Genomic DNA, 25010 nt, shown 5'->3' on the forward strand with positions numbered 1-25010 from the left:
AATGGCTGAACTTATAGAAAAGTTAAGTGTCAGTGGCCTTGTTCCTCTGTGACAGTGTTAGTCCCTGGGCCCTCTATGAACCTTACTTATTTACAGTCATATGAAATTGCAAGGTCCATGTTCAGCAGAGTTGTGACGTAAACGAAAATGTGGGTTCAATCCCAGCTCTAGCTGTGTGATTCTGGGTAAAACATTTAATCTAAGCCTTTCATTTTATCCGTAACAACTGGCCAGGTCATTACAAGCTCAAATTAGATGACATAATGAACATGCTTTGTCCACTATATAATGTCCTAGAATTGTAGGGTTGTATTGTAAGGTACATAATGTCCTACAGATGAGGAAAATGAGGTGAAGGAGAACTAAGTAATTTACCCAAGATCAGACAACTAAGAATTGCTGGATTCAAACTGGATTCAGATCCAGATAAGCCTTCCCCCTCCCATTATCCCAGGACTCAGACAAAAGGATATAAATTATCATCCAGTGAGCCTTGGCCCCTTATTTTACATGTACAGAGATGCAGAACCCCTCAGAGATGCTCTAATTGCCTTCTAAAAGGCCTACAGGAGCAGTCTACCCGCCCCCCAAAAAATGTGGGGGGTCTCAGGAGATAGTCTCAGACAATCCGCTATGTCCCAGGAAAGATGATAGAGGGACTGACTCCTGACAAAGGCTGGACACAGGTGCCTGCCCATCTGCAGCCACAGGTCTGGGTCAAAAGCTCTCAACCCTGGCTGCAGCTTAGAATCACCTGGGGAGGTGTAGAAAAAATATATATCAATATACATATATACATACATACATATACATGCATACACACATATCAATGCCAAGACTCCACCTAAGAGTATCTGCATCTGAATCTTTCAGAGTTGGAATCTAGACACCCGTATTTTATAAAGCAAACTGGGAATGGTGTAGGTGGGTCACTGAAGCTCAATGTGTAAATGACGGTCCTGCTTCCTGGCTACAACCTAAGGAAAGTGAGGGACAGAGAAAGACTGCAATGGACTGAATGTTTGTGTTCTGCTAACATTCACATGTTGAAATCCTAACGTGATGGTATTTGGAGGTGGGGCCTTCAGGGGGTGATTAGGTCATGAGGGTGCAGCACCCATGAATGGGGTTAGTGCCCTTACAAGAAGAGGCCAGAGAGCTTGGTGCTCTCTTTCTACCTGTGAGGACACAGTGAGAAGTCGGCCGTCAGCAGCCCAGAAGAAGGGCCCCACCAAAACCCGACCGTGCCGGCACCCTGATCTCAGACTTCCAGCCTCCAGAGCTGCGAGAAATAAATTTCTGTTGTTTAAAAGACACCCAGCCTATGGTACTTTGTTACAGCAGCCCAAACTGACAAGCCAAAGATGAATAATAAACGTTAGTGAAAACGAGATTAAACACATCACGAGAGCATAAGAAAGTATGAAGCTTGTCGGTAAAGGTAAATACATAGACAAAAAATAGCCCTGAGATGTTGCTGCTGTTAACCCCAGAAAGATAAAGAGACATGTCAGGCTACTGGGTGACAGGCTCAGGTCTACCTAATGCCAAGGATTTTCAGCCTCCACTGAGCTCTGCTGCCAGAAGCATCTGAGAGGAGCCCGAGACAGCAGAGTCAAGCCCAGACGCCAGGCAGGTGATCCTGGCTGGTGAAAGTGAGGAAAGACCCAGACCCTCCACTGAGAGGCTCCAACCATCTCCATAGGTGTGCAGACAGGTCGGAGCAGAAAGGTAAGCACTCACAACAGAGGAGCACCCTTGGGAGAACAGGTCCTGGCTGGTGTTCCAGAAGGTTCTGGCCAGCCCCCGTGCCTCTGCTCAGAGTCAAGTCTGTACTGTGTGGATGGGGGGGACATGACGTCCTCCCTCCGTGTGGTGCAGGAGTCCTTAAAGCAGTGTGGTGGATGCCATGACATGCCCTGTCTCCCCTTCAGGACTGCAGGTCCTTTCCCCCAGCTGCTGGGATGCTGTTGGCACACAGTCCGCACTGTCACCCCCTCAGGAATTGCCTTACCTGCAGCTGCCCACCTGGACCAAGGTCAGGACACCTTCAGGGCCGGTGGGGGGCGGAGCTGCATGCATCCAGTGTCTGGTCGATGAGGGAAGAGAAAGGCCTGGCCTCTCTGCCCCAACTCCAGACAACTCTGGAAGACCATCCAAGTTCTAGAGTCCTCTACCTCCACCCCATGAGGTCATCTGAGGCCTCTGTTGAGACGAATTGCAGCCCAACTTCTCCCTCAGCCCAATCCTGCTTCCCTCCCTTCCTCTCCCCCAGTGCTGATCTCAAGAGCACCCCCAACTCTGCATAAACATCCTGCACATTAATCCTTGTCTCAAGAGTCTGTTTCCCAGAACCTGGTCTGCAACAAGCAGCCTCCCACCCCTGCAGCAGCGTGGGAGCAGAGGCCCCAGAGCAATGTGGGAAGGAAGGCAGGTGTCCTAGGCACCGGAGGGTAAAGGATGGGCTTGACAGAGCCTGGCCCTTAGCCAAGCCAGGGCCAAGTGCAGGAGGAGGCGATGCCTGCATCCCAGCCCAGAAGATGTGGCTCTGTCTTAGCCGCATGGCCCCCAACTGGCTCCATAGCCTACTTGGGAAGACGGGGAAGGAACAGGGCTGAGTCCCAGCCAGGCGGCCTAAGAAATTTCCATGTCAAACAGCGTACAAACGTGGGAAAAAATTATTCTCATCAGATTGGAGTTTACGTCAATATCAAACCAAGATTAGTTCTAAGTAATAAAGGCAGGAGGGAACAGAGGCCCAGAGAGGTGAAGTGACTTACCCAAAGCCACCCAGCTCCCAGGTGCTAGAGCCCGGATGGAAAACAGGCAGTCCCACCTATAATTTATCATGTGCTCTGAGCCATCTGACCACACTGCCTCAGACAGCAAGCAAGGGCTACCTCTAACCCAGATTACAAACAGAGCCCAGAGACGTAAAGAGGCTTGGCCAGGGTCACACAGCTTCTTGGTGACAGTCTCCTCTATAGGAACATTTCTTGAGCAACTTTATACAAGCCTGGCACTCTATGCACGGGCCAGATGCTACACCTCATAGGAGTGTACGTGTAGTGAAGGGGGACGGTGGGGTTAGAACAGTATTTATGTTGAGGCAATCTTCCTGGGCCACCTCCCCCTAGAGGGAGCCTGTGATGTGAAGGCAAGGCTCCTCCCTGAGACAACTACACCCAACGCAATCTGGCAAGTGTCACTTGCCTGCAGCAGAACCAGGATCACAAACCTGCCACGTGGGCCAGCACACACCAGCCAGCACCATCTGGACAGTAACCCCCAACCCTGCCCGCCGCCCCCCAGCCTGTTTCCATTCCGCCCCCCAACCCAAGGAGGCACACAGGGTTCCCTGGAGGAACTTCTGAATTCAGCTAGCCCCTTGCAAGGAGGCCCCTACTCCACCCAGGAAGGCACGAGGGCTCCCTGCTCTGCGCCGGATGCCACAGGCTGAGCCACGAGCGTCCCCGAAGCGTCGCCCTGGCTCTGGATAAAACCGAAGCTGTCAGCATGCTAATTATTGAGAGGAGAGGTTGGGCACACTGACTGACAATTAATGACTCCATCTCTCTGTTTCCTGCTGGCATATTATTAATTCATTGTGCCTCTCCGGTGGGGCCGGAGAGAGAATACAGACTGCGAAAGTTCACATTTCAATTTGCAGCCAAGATGAGAGGAGGGGTTTGGGGAGAAGCCTCAGTCCTCAGGGGGCGAGAGGGCACAGTGTGGGAAAGCCTCCTCCACCCACCCCCCTCCTTCAACTCTCTCCTACAGGAAGGAAAGCGCGTGTCACAGAGGCTCAATCACAGAGGGTCGCTGGAGCGCGGCTCGTAATCGCCGAGCGACCGGAAACTCCCCTGGAGAGGAGCTATGTGAACAAATTGTGGTTCTAAGGAAACTGCATCTAAGGAATACTATGCAGCATGAAAGAGACACTGTGGTCATCTTTCTAGAAACTGCCAGGGAGAGATATCCATGATAGAATGTTAACTTAAAATTAAAAGCAAAATGCAGACCTGTACGTCTAATATGATTGCACTGTCATGACAGAAGGAAAGGGAGAGACAAGTGTTCCCAGCTTCAGCACAGAAATAAGGGGAAGAGAGTCACCACAGTGGATGATGGCTGGGGAGCGCTGAGATGAGGGGGGAGGGGGATGAAGATGGACTTGACCTCAGCATACCCAGGCCAGGTATGTCCAGCCACCCTACCCCACACCAAAGAGCACGCCCCCAAGTAAGTATTTCTGTACTCTCAGAACAGAAAGAGAATTTGCCTAACTCCTCCCTGTATTCTTTATAAATGTGGGGAGGGATGCAGCTCTCCCATCACCGAGATCAGCAGGTGGTGAGCAGCGTGGCCCGGTAGTGAGATGCGTACACACGGCAGAGGGTCTACACGGGGCTTCCCAGGTAAGAGGAGGAGGGAAGGGAGAGAAGCAAGAAAGGAACCCAACCCCACATTTATTCATTCCTTTCCACACTGGGCTTTGAAAAACAAATGAGGAAGAGAGGGGGTGAGAGGGGCCAGCAGCAAGGAGAGATGGAAGACGATACGGGTGGGAGAGCAGGCCTCTTGAGGGGCATCCTGTGCTGAGAGGAGAAGCAGCCCCTGAAAACAGCACAGGCCAAAGGTCACAGCAGACTGGCCACAGGGCCTAAGGTGATGCACTTCTTTCTCTCCACCTCTGCTTTCTCATCTGAACGTTAAAAGAGAAATTACGTGAGGCGATGTTTTTAAACGTCTTGCTCATCACAATACCCGGAATACCGCAGGTGGTCTGTATGTGTGTGTGATCTTCAGCACCAAGTATGTCCTTTTCTACATGTGTCTTCATCCATTCTGGCACTTCCGAGAGAAAGACACCCCTGACTCATCTGGAACCAGGCATCCAGGTGAGCGAAGGAAGGGCAAGGCAAGGCGGTGAGGGAGATGGGAAGCCCTGCGCGCTCACCCAGCTCTGCAAGGCCCTCCATCTTCTGGCTTTGGTGTCCTTACCTGTGATATGATGGGTGACCCCTAGGCTGCTCCGGCCCATTCCAGCTACACAGCACTCTGTGAAAAGCTTCCAAGTGAGAGACAATGGCTGCACTACACAGAAGTGACCACTTGGGGGCACCATAAAACAGGAAAAATTATCTCAAGAAGCAGGGAAAGTGTGACAAATTGTGCCGCTGACAGTAGAGGGCGCCTCTTTCCCCATTCTCTTCAAAAAGGTGTCTCAGGGGATAGAATCGCTTCCTATCTTGACGTGTTCAGAAGGCTGAACGTCTTCTGAAGGTACCCAGGCATGGATCATGCTGGCAGAGAGGAGATGGTCGGGTGGCGGGGAGGAGAGATTGGCTCAGCTGTCCCTCAGAACAGACAAGACTGATGCTGCCAGAAAGGGAAGCACAGACACGGACTGGACACCTGGGGCACATCAGGAATGAGAGCTGGGCTTCAGACTCACACATTCTCCTCCCCGCCTCCTCCTTCCTGACCTGGCCTTGAAGGGACGAACCAGGACAACAGAGACTCACCTGACCCCACTAAGTGCTGGCTCCTGGCACCATGCTCTGGAGAAGGTGACACATTCTGGTTTCCCTTAGGGCAGCCAGTGGCTCAGCGAAGGAGCAGAGAGGGTATGAGGGGTGAAAGTCACCAGGCACTGCGGGAGGGGGCTGGGCACCTGCACAGGGACCCCCGCTGCTTAAGCTCCCCACCATGCGTGTCCCCACAGCCTGCTCTCTGAGGGAAGCTTTCACAGAACTGCCAGAAGGTCTGAAGGAGAAAAAAAAGTAGGGAAAGGAAAGTCATTAGAGAACAGACCTAGAAGAAGACCATTTTTTTGAAATCCCTGGAAGACAGGTAAAAAAAAAATTCAAGGATGTGTGCTGAAGCTCCCCCAAAGGGCCATCCATCCTAAAGCCAGTTTCTCGGGGTCACCAGAACTGTGCTGGTTCCCAGGGTGGGCTGGGGGGTGGTGCCCTGTGCCGCTCAGAACTCCAAGAAGGCAGGGCATATGCTGCAGGTCCCCGCTTGGCCCGTGGCTTCCAAACGTGTTGTTGGCTAGTGATAACGCAGTGTGTTGAAGGCTCATGATTTCTGTGTTCCATTGGCACGTGTCCTGGTTTTTGCAAGGCTGTTATATATACTACAACCCTAAGAGCCTGAAATGCCTTGTCTGTGAGTGAGGGGGCTGAACTCTGCAGGGCTGCCTGCTCAAGCGCCTTCGGGGCAAAGCTGGTCCTCTAAACCGCCTGAATCAGCCCTGTCTGAGGCAGTAGGGAGTGATGGGGACTGCAGTGACCTTCCTGCCCCTCCTCAAAGCATACAAATTTAAATTGTATTAAAATATCGGATCATTCAACAAAGCACTTCTATTCAACTGAGCAAAAACTCTGCCCCTGTGCCCTCCTGGCAATGACATTTTTACAGACTCTAGTATTCTAAGAACTAACCCAGATGAGCCTGATTTTGCCAGCAAGTGACAGCATGTGGAAGGACATCCCCACTTAGTCTGACTCGTCCTGCATGGGGTTAGCTGCCTTTCAAGAGTTCAGAGAAAAATTGGCCACATGGCTTTAAAAATTGAACCAGAAAGCTTCAAGATTGAGACGTCTGGGGGTTTTTTTTTTGTTGTTTTTTTATACAGAATTTGTCACGGATGTTGAGTGTGGTGTGAAAGCTGGCGAGAATGTTGGTGGCGTGTTTGAGTTATCGTCTCTCCCAATCTGGCTGCCCCAGTCCCACCTCCCAAGATAGCACAGCTGCAGGGCTGTGGGCGGGAGTGATGGGTGGGATTTACAGGGCTGGGTCCTCCAAGCCTTTTCATTCACCACAGTCCACTGACCTTGCCATCAGAAGAATGGTTTCTGTAAAGCAACAGCAGTCACCCAGCCCTCAGGACCCCAGTTTCCTCATCTGTAAATGAGGCAGCTGGACCAGGAGGAGGGGAAGGGGAAAGGGAAGGGGAAGAAGGAAATGGCTGGTGCACACCGACTCTTTACCACGTGCTGGGCACTGTGCATTTCCTCGTTTCATCACCTGAGAGCTGCTGGGGTCCACTGACTTATGCAGCTGATCCCAACCCTGACTGCACCCTCTGTGCCACGGACTTCAGCAAACCTCTACGCCCTGCTGTAGACAGGGATGGCAAGTCACGGCTCTGGAAGGTGAGGAACCCAACATTAGGGGGAAAACAACCAAACACTGGACTAAGTACTTGGCATGTTCTTCAGAAAGGTCAACGTCCTCATCCACAATCTAGCTAAGGAAGAAAATGAAACTCTGAATGCTTGAATATTTTTCCCCAGGTCAAATAACACATGGTTCAGTGTGATCAAAGGAAGGTGTGAAGGAGGACAGTGCCCAGATGACCTGCAACTTAACCAACCTGGGTTTTCACGGCCCATGAGGCTTTACACCCCAAGGGCGGACGCTGGTCTAGACTCAGAGCCCTGAGCTCCCCGGACCCCATAAGGTGTCTGGGGGCTGTCAGAGGCCGGGTGAGCATCGAGATCATAATTATAACCATGTCAACTGTTCATTGAGCAATCATTCATTCATTCATTCACTCACATATATTCACTAAGAACCTGGGTGTCAGGCATTGCTCCCAGCACTGTGACTATGGAGGGGACAAGGCTGCGTGGCACTTGCGGGGGGAGGCAGTCAACTGTGTAGGGTGATGTGACCCAGAGTTACCAGATGTCTAGTTTAGACTATGTGGTGAAGGGCAACCTCTCTGAGGAGGTGTCATTTTAGCTGAGGTCAGAATGACAAGAATGGACCAATCCTGTTAAGTTCTGGAGAAAGAACATTCTGGGTAGAGGGAGGAAGCAGGGCAGAGACGTAAGCCGGCACGGGCCTGGCCTGAATGAAGGCAGGTGGGCGAAAGTATAGGGAGGAAGGGAGAGAGTGGTCGGGATGAGGCCAGAAGCCACCCAAAGACCAGGTGGTGTGGGAATGCGTGAGGCAGAGAAAGGAGCTCAGATTCTACTCTGAGTACAAGGGCAAGTTACAGAATCACGGTTAAATTTACATCTTTTATAAACATCCCTGTCTGGTGAGTGAATAGACACATTCCTGATTACAGAGAAGCCAACACGAGGGAGAGGCCAACAGGGAGGCCGCTGCGGTGGTCCGAGTGACAGTGGTACAGAAGAGACTGGCAGCCATGGGGATGGAGAAGTGCTCAGACTTGGAATATGTTTGGGAGATGTGTGGGTAGAGGGCTTACCAACTGATTGGAAGCGGGAGAAAAGGGCAGGAGAGCAATAAAGGAGCCTGAGAATCTTTGGCTTGAGGCAATGCACAGATGCGATGCCATTTACAGGAACGAGGAGGCAGGTGGGGTCGGTAGAGGGTCAAGGGTTCTGCTTCAGCCATGTTAGGTTCTCGATGCTGGTTAGACCACCACCAGTGTGGAGATGCGGGGCTAGCACTGGGCTACAAAAGTCAAGAGTTCTTAGGAAATCTCCATTCGGGAGTCATCTCTATATATGTGGACCTGCTTGAGGTCACCCAGGGAGACTGTGTAGGCAGAGGCGAGGCCCAGAAAAACTCTGGGGCTCACCAACATTTTGAGGACCCACACCAGCATATGTGATATAATAAATATGGCCAAAATTTACAACAGATCAGCAAGGCAAGTATTATTACTCTCCTCCACTCTAAAAATGCAGAGAGCTTACAATCAGCCCCAGGTCCCACGGTGTACAAGTTTAGAATCAACCCCACTAGTCTGAATTGGGTTCTTGTCACTTGCCTGGGCTGTGTAGTCACTGCAGGGGATACTAAGGTGGGCAGAACACCTCCGTGGAATAAGACAGGAGTTGAAGTCAGAGGGCCTGGTGTGAATCCTCATTAGCTGTGAGATTCTGGACAACTAACGTAACCTCGTCAAACCTGAGTTTCCTAGTGTGTCAAATCACATCTTCCTTTTTTTTTTTTTTTTTCATTTTGCAAATATCTATTAAGCGTCTATTACGTGCCGGGTACTGTGCTAAGTGATGGAGACACAATGCGATTCAGACAAACTTCTCTGCTCTACAGTCTAGTGGAAGAGACAGACATGTAAACAGGCAATTACAATATAGCGTGATAAGTACTATGATTATGGAAATACTGTTTCCCCCTTCATAGAGTAAGTTGTACCAACCTACGCAGACTTTAAAGTTACACATATTTTCCTTTCTTCCAAATCCAAAGGCAATAATAGTCCCATATGAAATGTTTCCATTCTTTATAATAGTACCTGTGATTTCCATTAGAATAAATAACATGCAAAGCGTCTAGCACGTAGCCAGTGCTCAATCGATAGCGGCCGCTGTTATTAAGACTTGGGTTTTTTGACCTAACGCCACCTCTAGCTTTGCAGCTCATTTTCCTTTCTGTAAATTAGAAATAATAATAGCTGGTCCATAGGGTCATAGTGAGGGTCAGATAAGACAGTATATATGAAAATATTTTGGAAGCTTGAGGGAATTATATTACAGCATTAGTAAAACATGGTTTCATGCCCACTTGCTAGAGCTATAAAACTTAAGTGTTAAACAAAAGGTCTCATAACCAGAACATTGGGCCTGAGGAAACCTTTTAACAGGTTCTTTGGGAAATAACATTCCGCACAAGAAAATCTGCTTCATCCAAATGACCTACAGTCTGTCTTCAGGAAAACGGAGACCCTTTCCTTGAAGTCTCCTCCTACCCTCCCAACTCCCCCTCCCAGCATTTAGCTCCCCCAGGCAAAAGCAAAAATGCTGGAAACAGCCCAGGTTGGTTTCTAGTCTGCTTCGTGCGGCACCAGAGTCCTGAGTCAGCGCCAAGGAGGCAGGATCTGTAAAGCGGGTGGTGTGCGTGTGCCCTAGGCTGTCAGCTGTGTGGGCGGTGGACAGGGCCTAGGGAGGGGCTGGAGCCGAGGAGCAGGAGGAGCTGAGGAGGGAGGAGCAGGAAGCTGGCAGGGCCACCAACAGACTCCTTCCTGATTTCCTACTGCAGCAAATCCATGCTCTGCAGAAAGACCAGGCTGCCCTGTCCTACTGCCAGGAGGAGCCTGTCTATAAAAGGTTAAGTCCGGAGAAGCTAGAAGGCAGAAGACAGAAGAGAGAAGAAGGCTCCATCTCCCCAAGGTGCACCACAGACACGGGGTCCTGAGCAGCCCTGAAGGAGGGCAGAGAACAGACTCCCCACTTCCTCTGCTGATTGTTCAACTGGAGGGCCTTGTGCAGTCAGCAACCTGCACAACTGCACAGCTGACCCAGAGAACTCAGTTACCTCTTTCCCTGGAAGCTAGCTGATTGGAATAGGTATCAATTCCCCTCAGTGCGTTTATTTCATCATTCATTCAACAAACAGTTATTGCGAGTCAACTACATACGGGACGTTATTCTATACACTGAAAATAAGCAAAGTCCCTGCTTTCAAGAAGCTTACATTTCAGTGCAGGGAGACAAATGTACACACACAAAATACGTGTGTGTGTGTCTGCGTCTGTGTCTGTGTGTGTGCATGTATCTCTACGTCCTTGTATGTGCACGTATGTGTGTGTTGGGAAAATGATAGTAAGGCTATGATGAAAAATAAAGCACAATAAAGACACCTCAACAGAGAGGGGTCAGGAAGGTCTCTCTGAGCAGGGGCCTCAGTGAAGTGGGGGGTGAGTGCTCTGAGGGGAAGAGCACTCCAGGCAGAGGGAACAGCAAAGGCGAGGGTCCTGCGGTGAGGTGGGTTCAAGAAATGGCCTGAGGCCAGCAGAGCTGGAGCAGATGAGTGGGGGAAAGATACAGAGATGAAGTCGAAGACGCCTGTGCATCTTTGCAGGGGAGAAGTCAAGGTCAAAGTCGAGGAGGGAGGTCACGCAGAGCCTTGTAGACGATGCTAAGGACTGGGGTTTGTTCCGTGGGGTGAGCGCCACTAGAGGGTTCTGAGCAGAGGACTGATGCAATGGGTTTCTGAAGACTCTTTCATGGAAACTCTATGCACTATCTTTCCAGCTCCTTTGTAAATCCTTTTTTTTAAAAAGAAAAAAAAGGAAAGGCAAAAAAGGACGATTCACTGCAGTGAGGGCGACAAAAGCCTGATTGGAATGGGTTCCAGAGGGAATTGTAGGAGAAAATTTAGAGATAGAGCGAATAGACAAACAGGCTTATCATGCTCTACGTGGGCACCAGACCTCCACATGGAGTGTGATGAGGGGTTGGTCCACAGAAACAGGAGGAATGGCCTGGAACAGGGGCCAGATGCAGCAGGTGGTCAATGCAGGTGAGAGCTCGTACAAACCTCTTTGACTGCTTCTATTTTCCCAGTGAAGTAGGAAAGCAATTGTCATGAGCTAGGAACAGGCTGGCAAGAGATGCTGGGGTTTGAGAATGAAGGGAAAAGTGTGTGAACTAATCTCTAAAAGAGTGTGAGGGTGGATGAAAAAGGAAAAGTAGTGGGATTTCTGGGCAGGACTAAGGGTGGACCTGAGGTAGGGGTCACAAATTTACAGCCAGACCAATGAGCACAGCTGTGAGTTTTGCTATAGCAATGTTCAGCTGCCCAGGTGCAGGTGAAGAAGGGGTGGCAGGTGGGACTTAAGCAGGGCTGGAGTTTTGCCAGACCAGTATAATGGAGCACCAGAGGGGCAAGGAAGTTGAGGGTGAAAACAAGGAAGTGATCACCACGATGGTGAAGCATGAAGTGGGCTGAGAACTTGGGAGTCATCCAGCATCCTGGCCCTCGGCTACTGACTGGCTCTATCTTAGAAGGTGGCAGGAGAAAGAGCTGAGAGAGTAGGAGGAGACCTCAAGTGAAATGTCACCATTTTTCTCTGGAAAGTATTTCTGGTGCTTACAATGGAGTTTAACTTGATAAGATGGGAAGTGAGGATACGGCTGGGGAGGGGGCAGTGACAAAGTAATAGGATCAACATCTTGTGGAGGCCAGTGAGATTAAAGAATCTTGGAAATGCAGCACCAGAGGGAGTGCACTGGACAGAAAGGAGGTGATGGTCAGACAGTGGGATGAGTGAAACTGAGACCGTGGAGCAGTGCAGTTACAACACGGTCCAGGCTAGCCAAGGAGATGAGGTCTCAGCTGGAAGCGTGGAGCAGAATCATCGGGGAGAAGAGGTTAGGGAACCAAGGGGCCAGGGTACAAGAAGAGTTATCTAAGTGGACATGGAAATAACTAAGAACTGCCGGCAGGAGAAGAGATGGGGAGAGAGGCAGTAAACCGAAAGCTGAAATCTTCCTGGCATGAAGGAGAGTGGTCTGGGCTGCAGCAGGAAGGAACAGCAGGTGGTGCTGTCTGATGCCATGAGCTCCAAACTGGCGTTTCAGGACAGGTATGAGGAATAATGGTCTGGAAGCAACAGTGAGAAGCAAGGAGACACATACCCCACCTTCAGGCTCAAGGGTACAAGGCAGTGTGGGAGGGAAGACAGCCATCACGTGACGCGGCTGCAGGTCAAGTAGCATTCTTGGGAGAGAGGCAGGTTCCACTTAGAACAGGAGGTGAAGGGACTGTCCAGAGAAGGCTCTTGCTGATGACGGAACATGAGTCCTAGCCAGTGCGATATCAGGGAATTTGGGAATTTGGGGAGAGGAGGAAGGGGATCAGACTAAGGCATGCACAGAGCCTTGTGGGGAGGGAGTTTGTGGTGAGGAAAAGGTCTTGGTGGTATTGACCACAGAGATCTCCCAACAGACTGCAGTGATGGCTGTGAGTGCTGGGAGCAGGGAGGGTGTGGCCACGTCACTCCCACTTTCTCCGCAACCCACTCCATCTGGAACCTTGCCCCATCACCCTACTGAAATTGTTCCCATTAAGGTCACCTCCATATTGCCAAAACCCAGTGATTCCTCTCCATCATCATTTTATTTGACCTTTCAGCAACATCCAACACAGATGGTGTTCTTTCTGACACACCCTTCTTTTTGATTCTCTGTCCCTGTGCCCTCCGGTTTTCTTCCTACCACTCCAGCCACTTCTTCTCACCTCCTTTGTGGGCTCCTCCTCTGCCGCTAGTCTTAGAGGTTGACATGACCTCAAGCCATTGGTGTGTCTGCTCTGGCTCACCTCCTCATGGACCCGCCCTGATGAAAGCACAGTCTCCCACCATCCCCACAGTCACTCCATCCTCCAACTAGCAAACGTTTAACTTAGAGAAAGACCTAAGAGTTATTCACAAATCGCTAGGCATGGTGAAGCTAAGTTTTCAGTGAGTGTTGTAGGAATTCTTGAGTTAGGTCGTATGACAGGCATTGAGTGACATGAAGAATGTGCAAGACAGTCTCTGCCCTCAAGCTGTTCAGCATCCTCTTAAGAAGACAAGACAGAGGTGCATAAAAATATAGTACTTCTGGAATACGAAGAAATACCAACCATCAGAGTTGTACCATATTCAAATGGTCATCTACTTTCTCCTACTCGTTTTTCAAAGCCATGATGAGATGACTTACCACCTATAAGGTCACCCTGGGAATTAGCCCCATGTCTCTCAACCCCCAAGCCAGTGCTCTTACCATGGCATCTCAATGGGTGGTTGAGATAAGGAGTACTGCGAGAACTAGAATAAAAGGCACTGCGCCTTCAGAGTTAGAAGCACGGATTCTAGAACCAGACTTCCAGGGTACAAATCACTAACGAACCTCAAACCACATTAACAATGCAGTAACTATCAGAGTGACCTTGGGAAAGTCACTTAACTCCCCTGTGTCTCTCGTTGGTTAAATGTGGACAATAATCGTACCTGCCTCATAGTAATGATGAGAAGTAACATGAGTTAGGAAAGGTGCTTAGAATGTTGCTGGCACTTAGAGAGCTATGTAAGGTTTTTAAAACTAATAGCACTGGAAGATGATTAACAGGAGAGAAGGCCTGTTGAGTGCTGAGTGCCCAACTCCTCTCTGAATCCCAGGAGCCTGGTACATGTCACTGAATGAACGAACTAATAACAACCACAGGAAAAGACCACCAGAGATCAGTTAATCTACCCCCAGTTGCACCATACAGGATGTCCACCAAAAGCAGGTAGGTAAATTCCACCATGACTGGCACCGTCAAAAAACACCTGTTGCTAGTCTAACATCTAACAACTCAGTCTAAGGCAAGAGAGAGAAAGACATACAGATCACAGGACATGCAAACATGCAGAATAAACACTGGCATCCGAAGGACAAAGTCCCTGGGTGGGATGTAAATCTGGAGTGACTGAGAATTAAATGAAATACTATCTTCCTCTACTTTGTGACTCCTAGGAGTAAAATCCCCGTCCCCAATAAGCATCAATCAGGGTAAAGGTAGCCCAGGACAGAACACAGATCCTTTTGCTCTACACAAAAAGATCAGAAATAAAGTCATGGAGGGGGGGGGGGGGGGTAGGGAAATCTTGGTCAATCTCTTCTATCCACTGAAGACCTGTCCCCAAAAGTAATCATTCACTCAAGAATGACACCAGAAAGAGGAGGGTTACAGCAGCAATTCCGGAGGGAAAAACGAGAGAGATGCTTCCCAGTTGGGTGGATTCTCCACGGTTTATAGAGCTCCTCTTCTCAGGGAAGCTCAGGGTGTGAATCAGAACCCAGGGCTTTCTGCCCAGGCTCTCAGTAAACTAGGTGTACTTCGTGGGGGGATGGGGAGGGCGGGCTCCAAGTGAACCAGCTGTAGCCTCAGTGAGGTTCCGCGCAGCCTAGGGCTGCTCAGTGAGATCAATCGGGTCTGACGATCAATCGGGTCTGACCTCAGGGAACTACCTCGGAGGGTCAAGCCCCTCTTTGGCGGGAGCAGCGATAGATCCGTTCCCGCGGGACCACCGACACGGTCCCCACGCCCCCTCGGCTCCTCCCTGGCCACCAGCCGGGCTGACGCCGTGCTCCCCCATCCCGCCCGCCGGGTACTCACTCCCACTCCTTGCGCCGCGCCTGCGGGGTGCTCTGCATCTTGTGCGCCTCGTGGGCCTTGATGATGTCGCGCTGCTCGATAAGACCCCCGCGCCGCCGCTTCATCACCTCGGGGCTCACCGGGAGGAAGGGGCTGGAGCCGCCCTCCCAGCCTGGGCCCTCGCCCTCCTGCACCGGGAAGAAGTTGTCGAAGCCGGCGGCGGAGGCGCGCGGGGAGGCCGGCAGCATGCCCGCCTCGTCCGAGGCTTCGGCCTCGAGCAGGGCGCACTGCTGGGGCCGCCATGCCTCCTCCTCGGGCAGGGCCAGGACGTGGCGGTGGCGGCGGCGGCCCTCGGCCCCGGGCTCAGGGCTCCCGCCCGCAGCCGGGCAGAGGGCGGGCTCCAGCAGCCTGCGGCCGGGGCTCAGTCCACGCATGTCGGGCACCATCACAGAACATTGCTCTGCGCGGGGAGGTGGGCGAGAGATAAGGGGTGGGAGGGCGGGGAGGGGAGGGGTGGGCACGAGGGAGATAGAGAAGAGAAAGAGGTTAATGACTTTGTCGTCCAGGGCAAGGCTTCCAGCCTGGCCCAGAAACTGGCACACAGTAGGAACTCAATAAATGATGGTTGAACTCAGGAGCATGCACTGTGGACCAGGCTGTGCGCCAGGTGCTGGGTGTCTACAGTCAAACAACGTAGACTTGATTTGTGCCCCATGAACTTCAGTCTAGCGCAGAGGACAGACGTTGAAGACATAACTGTATGCAACTGTGATGAATGTCTCAGGGTGCTGCTATCAGGAGAGGAGAATGCCAAAGGCTGTCCTTCTCAGCCCCTATCTCGACAGCTACCTGGCTCTCCTGGCCCGTTGTGGTGAAAGAATGCCCCTAACCCTCTCCCCAGCTCCCCTGGGGAAGTCCTACCCACCACCTGCTGCCCTAACTCTCACACCCTCTCCCGCAGGACTGCCACAGGCAGGCTGTTCGGGAGAACTGGGTCCCGTACATGGGCTCCTTCCTCCTTTCCTTATGCTCATTCGCGCAGGATCTGGGGAGCATGTGTGGAATCAGGTGCCTCGGCGGGCTCCCTTGAGCCTCATTCTCCTCTTCCATGCCAAGGAGGATGTGGCCGGATTTGCCGCTGAAAGATGCGCTCATTCAATCAACATTAACCGAGGGCTCACCACGTGCCAGCCGCTGGGCACGCCAAGATGAGCTGGATGTAGTCCACATCCTCCTTGTGGGAGAAAGAGGAAGAACGTGAATTTGACCACACAACGCCATGTGCTAGGATTGATTGCTATGTGAGCGCATAGGAGGGGCCCCCCAGTCCCCTCCTGAAGGCTTTGTGTAGGAAGGGACCCTCAGTCTGGGTTTACGCAGAGCTTGCCCAGCGAGGAAAGGGAGAGGATTACAGGCAAAGGGGAGAGCATGCGCAGAGAGGATTTAGGGAAACTGAAGGATTCAGAAAGAGTTCCCATAGCAAGTCTGAGGTCTGGGGGCCAGTCCTGACTTGAGAGAACCTGAACTGAGCACCTTTTCCAGATCTCTACCGACTGTCTCCCTCCCAGCCAAGAGCCTAAATTCCCAGCCTCCTCCCATCCATGTTCCAAACCACGCCCCTAGTTCCAAACCACACCCCATCCATGTTCCAAACCACGCCCCTAGTGACACAAGTGGCACACACATGCCCCCTCGGCTCCAAGAAGTACCATTTGCTCTAGACGCTGGGAGGAGCCCTGGCGTCCAAATCACTCGTACAGGGCTTAGTGAGCACCCACTGCGAACTGAGGGCTATGCTGGGCCCCCAGGGGAGGCATCTTCCCAGAATGCTGCCCTCCAGACCCCGCCCCACCTTCCCCAGTCTGGACTGCCTATCAAATCGCAAGTCACAAAAACAAAGAACATTAAAATGGGCAGGAATCTTAATGGTTGAGCCATATCATTTTACAGGTGAGGGAACTGAGGTCCAAAGAGGTAGACAGTCTTGCCCAGGGTCACACTTAGCATGGAAGGGGGCTCAGGTTTCAAATTTAGCTCATAGTTTTTCCACCGTATTGATCACACTGCTTCTACCCCACGAAGCAGAATCCCTAGATGCCTCTCCAGGCCCCTCCTCATCACACTAAGGAAGCAGGTAGAAAAGAAAAAAGGAAGGATGATCTTGGCGCGTAGGTGATCAAGCCTGACGCGAACATTAAATAGACTCTGACCTCCCTGGAGAGAGGGTGGGAGATAACTTCTTTATTTGTCTCCTCCCGCATTTCTAGCACCTGGACTGGTCGTCCCAGCCCTACCAGCAAACATCTTGGGAATACTGGGCTGGAGGCCCTGGGAATGTGCTGGTGGGCGCTAGATACTCAGTCACCAAGCTGGGTCAAGAGGACAGGGCCAGGGGAGGTAAAGGGTCCAGGATAAGCTTGGTAGGGAGGAGAGAAGGAGAAAATCATTTCCAACCCTGCACGCAGTTGGGTGGGTCCCTAGAAAGAGTGATTCATGTTCCTCACGTTGTCATTCTGTCTCAACTCTGCTTGATGGATTTTAAATTTATCCTTCATTCCTACAATGTTTAAATGTCTCTCCTCCACCACACACACGCACGCACCCCTCCCGGGCTGCTCCCACTCGCTCCGCAAGCTTCAGCACTGCCAGAAACCCAAGCAGTCTCGGGTTCTGCGGCCTGCAGCCTCCTCTTCCTCATGTCGCCCTATGGCAGAGGCTCCTGGGCCACCCTCCCGGCTCCCACCAGGCCACCAGGACCTGGCTCCTTGTCTACGCTTCCTGGCCCACCCTCTCCCTCCTTCCTGGATTTCCCCTTCCCAGACGCTCTGCCAAGTTGAATCACATCTTTGCCAAAATTACAGCAGCAATAATATGCACCACAGCGCTCCCGCTTCAACTGAATCAATTTTACAAATATCAAAACATGAAATTATCTCATCTTTCCTTTAAGAATTCCTGTTAAACAACCCTTCTATTATTGATATAAATGTTCATCAGGGGAATCTGTCGCTCCCACTGCCTGCCAAGCTGGCCAGTCCCCAGGTCTGGCTATCATCAAGCTGAGAAAACATCTTTCATCTCAGGCAATTTAGACAAGACAGAGTCTACATCTTCCAGGGAAGGACATTTGAATCTACTCTATACTTAGATTTCCCCCAACCCCCCAATTCTGGCATTCCTTGAGTTCCTTGAGATCAGGGATTTTGTCTTATCTTTCTATATCCAGCCCCTAGTACTGAGTTCAACACATAGTAGATTGCTGTGGTGGTCATTGGTACTGTTGGCCCAAGAGTCTGGTTATCCCCTTCCTGGGCACATAATAGGATGCACTTCCGGCCCCCTAGGGTTGAGCAGGGTCAAGCGACCGTGCTGCCCAGTGAGTTGTGAGTGGAGTATGCACGTCACTTCAGGGCTAAGCACTTAAAGCCAGTGAGAAATCTCTAGATCTAGAGGGACAGGCAAACTTTGTTTGTAAAGGACCAGATAGTAAATATTTTAGACTTCGCAGGCTATGCAATCTTTGTTGCAAATACTCAGATTCTGCTGTTGTAGCCTGAAAGCAACCAGACAATGTGTAAATCAATGTTTGACTGTGTTCTGATAAAACTTGACTTGTAAACTTTGCCCTTTCAAGTGCACCTCTTGGACACCATCATTGTCACTCAGTCTGTGCCCATAGGAGCAGGTTCTACAGAGCAGCAGGCAAAAAGAGAGGATGGAGATCCACAAAACAGAATCAAGGGTGGACACACCAAGTAAGAAGCTTCCTGAGGGCAAAGTTGCTGTCCTGTGGGCCCCAGTCCGAGTCCCTAGGGGAAGGAAAACAGGTCCCGCTGCTCTGAGATACTGACCTAAGAATGAGCTCATGAAAGCCCCGAGGGCACCTGTCTTATTCCCCTAACATTGCTTTCCACTTACCTCTCTTCTTTTTCTTTGTTGCTTTTTTTTGGCTAATGCACAGGGGACGGGATCTTAAATTATAGGGGTCCTGAGGAGGAAGAGGGCTTAGTGACACATTTGCAATCCAGCAGCTCCATTAAAAACTCTTCCTTTGCTTGCCAGGCCACATGGGGTAGCAGGGTAAGGACTCTCCTTTCCACCCCTACCCCAAGTACCCTGCACTGCCAAAGATGCTAGAGCCAGTAGTCACACTCCGGCCTGCCTCTGAAACCTTCTCCCCTCTCTCCCCTCAGAGCCGAAGTCGAGATCTTCCTCCACTAAGGAACATTATGTCCTTTGCACCATCTTTCCCTTTATATCCTATCAAGAGTTTTAATTTTATTCATCTATTTTTGATTGCTTTAGTAATAATGGCCCAGGCATCCCCTTGGCTCTCAAGCCCAGCAGGTGAGTCTGCCATGTTGAAGACATGCATCTTCCTCTCACTGGGTTCACGCCCATCCCACTCTCACCCCTCACTTTCTAATTCTTCCAGAACATGTGCATCTTCCAGCCACCTTCTGAGAAATGGATACACTAGGAAGTCAACAAGGTCACAATGTTCTTATGAATGTACTGCCTTTATACCCTGAAAGTTTTGAGTTCAGCAAGGAGGAAGAAATCACCATGGAATACACCACCAAGCAGCATGGGTTGGGAGATGGTGAACAGAAATGGGACTGATAGGCAGTAAAAGGTGAGTGGTGGGCACACATATGTGCCTGAGCTGGACCTGACATATCCCAGCCCTGTGCCCTTTGTCTGCCCTGGGCAGGAAGAGGACAGAAAGGTCCCCATCCCAACTGTAAGAAATGAACAATCCCAAGAGGAGAACACTTTTCAATATAAGATACCACACAATTGAGATACCGTTCTGAGTTCTTGTCTAAAAATGATGCTCTACAGAAGAGAACTGACACAATTAATGGGCTTCCTGCCCAGTGAAAGAAAAGGCAAGGAATAACTCTACTCTTCCTCTTCACCCACCTGCTCAGAGAGGAACATTCCTGGTATAGAGATAAATATTCATCTAGGGATTCTTATCTGAGCCAGCCTGCTACCTGACTACAAAGGAGGAGTAAAAGCTGGGTTAGTTCATCTGCTGTAACCTCCCAAGGCTGTGGTTCTCAGGCTTTAGTGAACCTCAGAATCATCTCCATTGCTGGTTTTACAACAGAAGATTCCTGGGACCTCCCTCCAGAGATCCTCATGCAATAGGTCTTGGGTGGGCTCAGGAATCTGCAATTTTAATAAGCACCACCCTACCCCCTCCACCCCCAGGAATCACATCTTGAGAAACAGTGTCCTAAAAGCAGCCTATAGTCCTGAGAGGTTGTGCTGAGTTGGTAAGAAGTAATGAATTAGAAGGTTAAAAGGCCCCGTAGGTAGGACAGTGTTCCTTTCACCCATTTTCAATCTACATCATGAAGTGAAGGGACCAAAAAACATCCAAGATGAGTTCCTTGACCCACCCACACTCCCTGCAAAACTCCATTCTCCCCTCCACGGGCGTCAGTTTTTGCCCCTCCCACATCCCTCTCCATATGTCTGTGTTGTTATGGTGACTGTTCAAGGATGGGCTAATGTCCAACAGCATTTGACAGCTGGTGCATTTTGAACGGAAACCAAGACCCAAGGAAAACACACGACTTCAAACATGGAGTGATCGCTACGTCTGCTGCACTGAAGGAGGCAAAAGAGCCTCGATTTGGTGTCAGCAGCTCGGGGCTCGGGGTATAGTTCTCCATTTGCTAGTCAAGCAAGCTTTCTAGGTCAGTTTCCTCTCCCGAACAATGATAATAATAATCATTATATAATTTATGTTACATTATACAACAGTTAATAATAAATATATTCTAAAATTATATAATATATTGTCATGGATAATAATATAACCTGTCTTACAGAAGTCTGTGGTGAGAATCAAATAAGATAGCCCCTGGGAAAGAACTTGGAGATGGGAATTATGTAAATATGGAGCAAAGAAGAGAGTCTAGGAGTTAGCATGCTGAAACCAAGCTGCCTGCGTATGAATCCCAGCTCCCCTCTGACCAAATGAATTCCTGGGCAAATGACACAGTCTTTCATTTCCTCATTTTTAAAACGTCACTAAGAGTAGATACTTCATAAGGTTGTTTTGGGAACTGAATATATAAACACGTAGAACAGTACCTGGTAGAAATGCCCAATAAATGTTAGCTCTCATTTTTTATTATGCAAATGACATTTTATTAGAGTAAGTAATGCCAGTAACAACGCCAAAATGTCTGTGGTTTAATACAGTAAAGGTTTCTTTCTCTCTCATGTCATAGTCTAATAATGCGAGTTGGCCTAGAAGATGAAAAAGAGAGACTCTGCTCCATGATGTCATTCTGGGACCCAGATTTATTTCATTCAGGGGCTCTGTCATCCCCTAAGGATGGCATTTTTTTATTAAAGGGCTGGAAAGTAAATATTTTAGGCTTGGCAGGTCGTGAGTTTCAGCTGCGGATACTCACTGCTGCCTTTGTAGTGTAAAAGCAGCCATAGATGAGACATAGGCAAATGAATGTGGCTGTTTCAATAAAACTTTATTTACAAAAACAGGCAGCGAACACCTGAGCCTAGAGCCTCAGAGTCCTCCACTAGACTTTTTCTCTCCAGCCTGGAGACAAAGAAAAAGAAAAAGAAAAAGCACTTGGGGGACATTGCAAAAGGTCTTGAGGCCAGACCTGGAAGCGATGGATAGCACTTCTCCCCTCTTGCATTAGCCAGAACTGTCTCCTGGCCCTCCTCAGCCAAAGAACAGCAGAAATGCTGTCTACCTGAGTGCCAAGGACAGGGAGGAGAAAACAGTATTGATCGTCTGCGTCACACTATTGCTACTTGCATCGTGATATAACCACACAAGCGAATCGAAACGCAAATACTCACAAATATGTGAAATACATGGAATATTGGCCAATCCAATGAAGTATTAATCAATTGCTGAAAATTAGCCACATCATAATGTGCACAGAGAGAGATAAACAGATATATTTTACACAAAAGGAAAAGGAGAAACCCTAAGTGGTGTGACAATCAATTCACCAAAGGATCCTGATGATTCCGAAAACAAGACCTCAACAGTGCCGAGCGTTGGTGGGTCCTAATCAATTATGCAGTAGGCTCATACCACAGACACATCTATCTTTACAGTCCTTTGATGAATGACCACCCCACCTCACACACACGCTGGCCTTCAAGCTACATAAAGGCAGAGGCCACAACGACTTTATCCACCGCTGTATCCCTAGCACCCAGCGCTGTAAGCATTCAATAAAGATTTATAAAAGGAAGGAACGGGGGTGGGGGGAGAGGAGGGAAGGAACGTAGGGAGAAAGAAAGACACTCCGCAATTTCCCATACCATAATTTTGCTATTGTGGTAAATTAGTCCCCTTAAAGATCTGGCTTCTGCAGAGATCCTTACAACTACATTTGAGTGGGTAGGAGTGGGTTTAAGGGGCTTTTGCTTGCAACTTTCCAATCTGCTTGAATATTCGCCTTTACTGTTCTGCTTTAAGAACTGCTTACAATCTCTACAGGACCTGTCTGACTTGGAGAGGGGAAGGGAGATGCTTTCACATGGGAGGGGAGACTTAATACACCCCTGTGCAGAAATGCCCATAGATTCATTCAACAAACATTTACTGAGCACCTACTATGTGCTGGGGAGTGATAAAGGCACTGAAAATTCTTTACGGTACCACAGAAAGAATCCAGAAAGAAACCCAAGGGGTGAGGCCAGTACAGGCACTTTTTTTTTCTTACTTTTTTTTTAAACACAACTACTTTGGAATGTAGACCAAAAATTACTTCCACAGGAGTATCTTGAAATTCCTTGAGCATTTGTGACTTTTCCAGGGTTTGTTACTTCTGTCACTCCTTCTACTTCCCTAAGGCACCCAGACGTAAACAGACAGACAAAGCTAAAAAGGAATGCATACGTCTTCTGAAGATTTTAAGGGAAGTAGAAATCTAAGGACAGAATACTGTTCTTTGGATAGGATCTGGAAGGAGTCAGTTATGATGACAGCTGGAAAGAAAGCAAATGCCACAACCCCTTGGACTAGCAGAAACAGAGTTGAGATGCCACAGTTGTCTAGCCTGGCATAGAGAAGGGCTGGGGGGCTTCCAGGAGACCACACGTATTCCCTGAAAGGTATGTGGCCAAACAACTGCAGCATCAGGCTTGGACAGCTGAATCCAAAGTGCTGCAAAAACTCCTCCAGTACCCTTGTTTCCGTCAAATACTTGTCAAGTGTCAATTCCAGGAGCACTGTGGGTCTCCAGCTAGCACCTAATAATATCCCTCCTGCCCACAGAGACCAAGACTTGAGCTGATTTCCCCGGAAGCTGTCTTGCAAAGAGGAGGAAGTTACTGCCACAGCAGAGTTTGGGGTGGGAGTCAGCACTATTTGTGCAGCCAAACGGCATCTCCTCTCTGAGCAGGATTCCAATTCCGTTACAGGCTCTCAGAGGCACTAGCCCAGGAGCAGCCCCTCACTCTGCGGATTTAAGCAGGGAGCATGGTTTGCACTGAGAGAGCCGGTCTGAATCACCACCCACCCAGAGAGATAAGTGCAGAGCCCCGAGTCTGCGTTCAAGGCTTCCACAGTGTGGCCCCAGGAAGAAGGACAGGCCTACAGCCCTCAAGGCCTTGCATCTTGGCCCGCTGTGAGCCCCTGTGGTGGTGGCTGTCCCTTCCAGATGCTGAGCTCTGCCCCATCTGTCTGCCAGTGCTGGCCCCTCCCAGGGGTCAGGCCCCCCGACGTCAGGCCTGTCTCAGAACCCAGCCTTTGTCTGGCCACCCACTCAGCTGTGGTCAGACACATGGGAAGTGACAGTGAAGGCTGCCAGCAAGTGCAAAGTCATGGCTTCTGAGCTGGATGCTTAGGCGCTGACGGAAACAGAAGGATGAACTGATGCCTTCCAAGCGTATCTGGCCTCTGAGAGCTTTGACACTTTCCTTCATCCCGCCTTCATCTCTGCACTCTCCGCACTGTTCATTTATGCTTTTTTCCTTCCGGTCACTTACTGTATATTTTGCCACGTAATTATTAATAATGATATTATAATTAACTTGTTTTTTAAGCCAAAGAATTCATTGAGAACAAAATTTGCATTTCCAGGGATAACATGACGTGAGGGATTTTATGCTCAATACACACGCACAATGCAGTGTCGGCAAAACCAGGTGTGCAGCTCAGACTGGTGGCCCCTGGAGCTGTGCACTAGGACACAGGGCACTTGTGAGATTAGACCAACAATTACAGCCACGCTGAAAGTGCCTGCACACCGGCAACAAGCTAAAAAGAAAAACTGGAGTGGGCATCACGGTTAATCTTCCAGATCCTTCCATGCCCCACCCTCATGCAGTCTCTATTCAACCTGGGCAATGGGCTCCAGCAGCAGGGTGGGTTCTAGTTAGTCTATGCCAGTCAAGGTAACCCTAACCCTTTGCCAGTGACTAGTTAAGGGTAAGGCACGTGACTCACTTAAGGCCAATGAAGGAAGAAGACAAGCTTACTGGGGCTGTGGAGAGAATTCTCCCGGCTTTTAAGGAAAGCTTTTAAGGGAATTGCCTCTGGACAGTGTCCTACACAGATGTGAACCATGGAACTGCTGCCACCACCTCACTGCCAACCTGAGGACAAAGCTGCCACATGGAGGAGGGCAGGCCACAGGAATGGAGTCACCAGATTCTGTCAGCCTGGAAGCCATCCACCTCTAGACCACTAGCAAGATGAGGCATCACAGCTCCTGCCTGATGGCTGCAGCCCATGCAGCTGAGTTAGATTTTCTGTCACTTGCATCCTAAAGCTTACTAACTGTAGAAGCCCCGTAACCACCCGTACAATGATAAGATGTTAACTGTTCCACGAGCCTGCAAGACCACTGAATTGTTTTGGTCACAGCAGGGCGAAAGTCACCTCATGCTCCTCTACATGTTTTCTGGTTGTAGTTCATCTTTTATACATAGACACTGGGACTTCAGTCTTGCATGAAATTCTTGAGAGTGAGATTCTAATTCTAAGATTCCCTGGTATAACGGGGAAATGACTCAAGTTAAACTGAATAAAGTTAAATTCAACTGAGCAAGCAGTAAGTTTTAGGTGGGGAAGGGAACTGAATTACATGGAAAGGACTTATTGCAATTAAGTGTAGTATAAAAATATTTAGTGGTCCTAGCAG

Source organism: Tursiops truncatus, chromosome 1, assembly GCF_011762595.2.
Source record: "Tursiops truncatus isolate mTurTru1 chromosome 1, mTurTru1.mat.Y, whole genome shotgun sequence".
NCBI classification, from domain to species: domain Eukaryota; kingdom Metazoa; phylum Chordata; class Mammalia; order Artiodactyla; family Delphinidae; genus Tursiops; species Tursiops truncatus.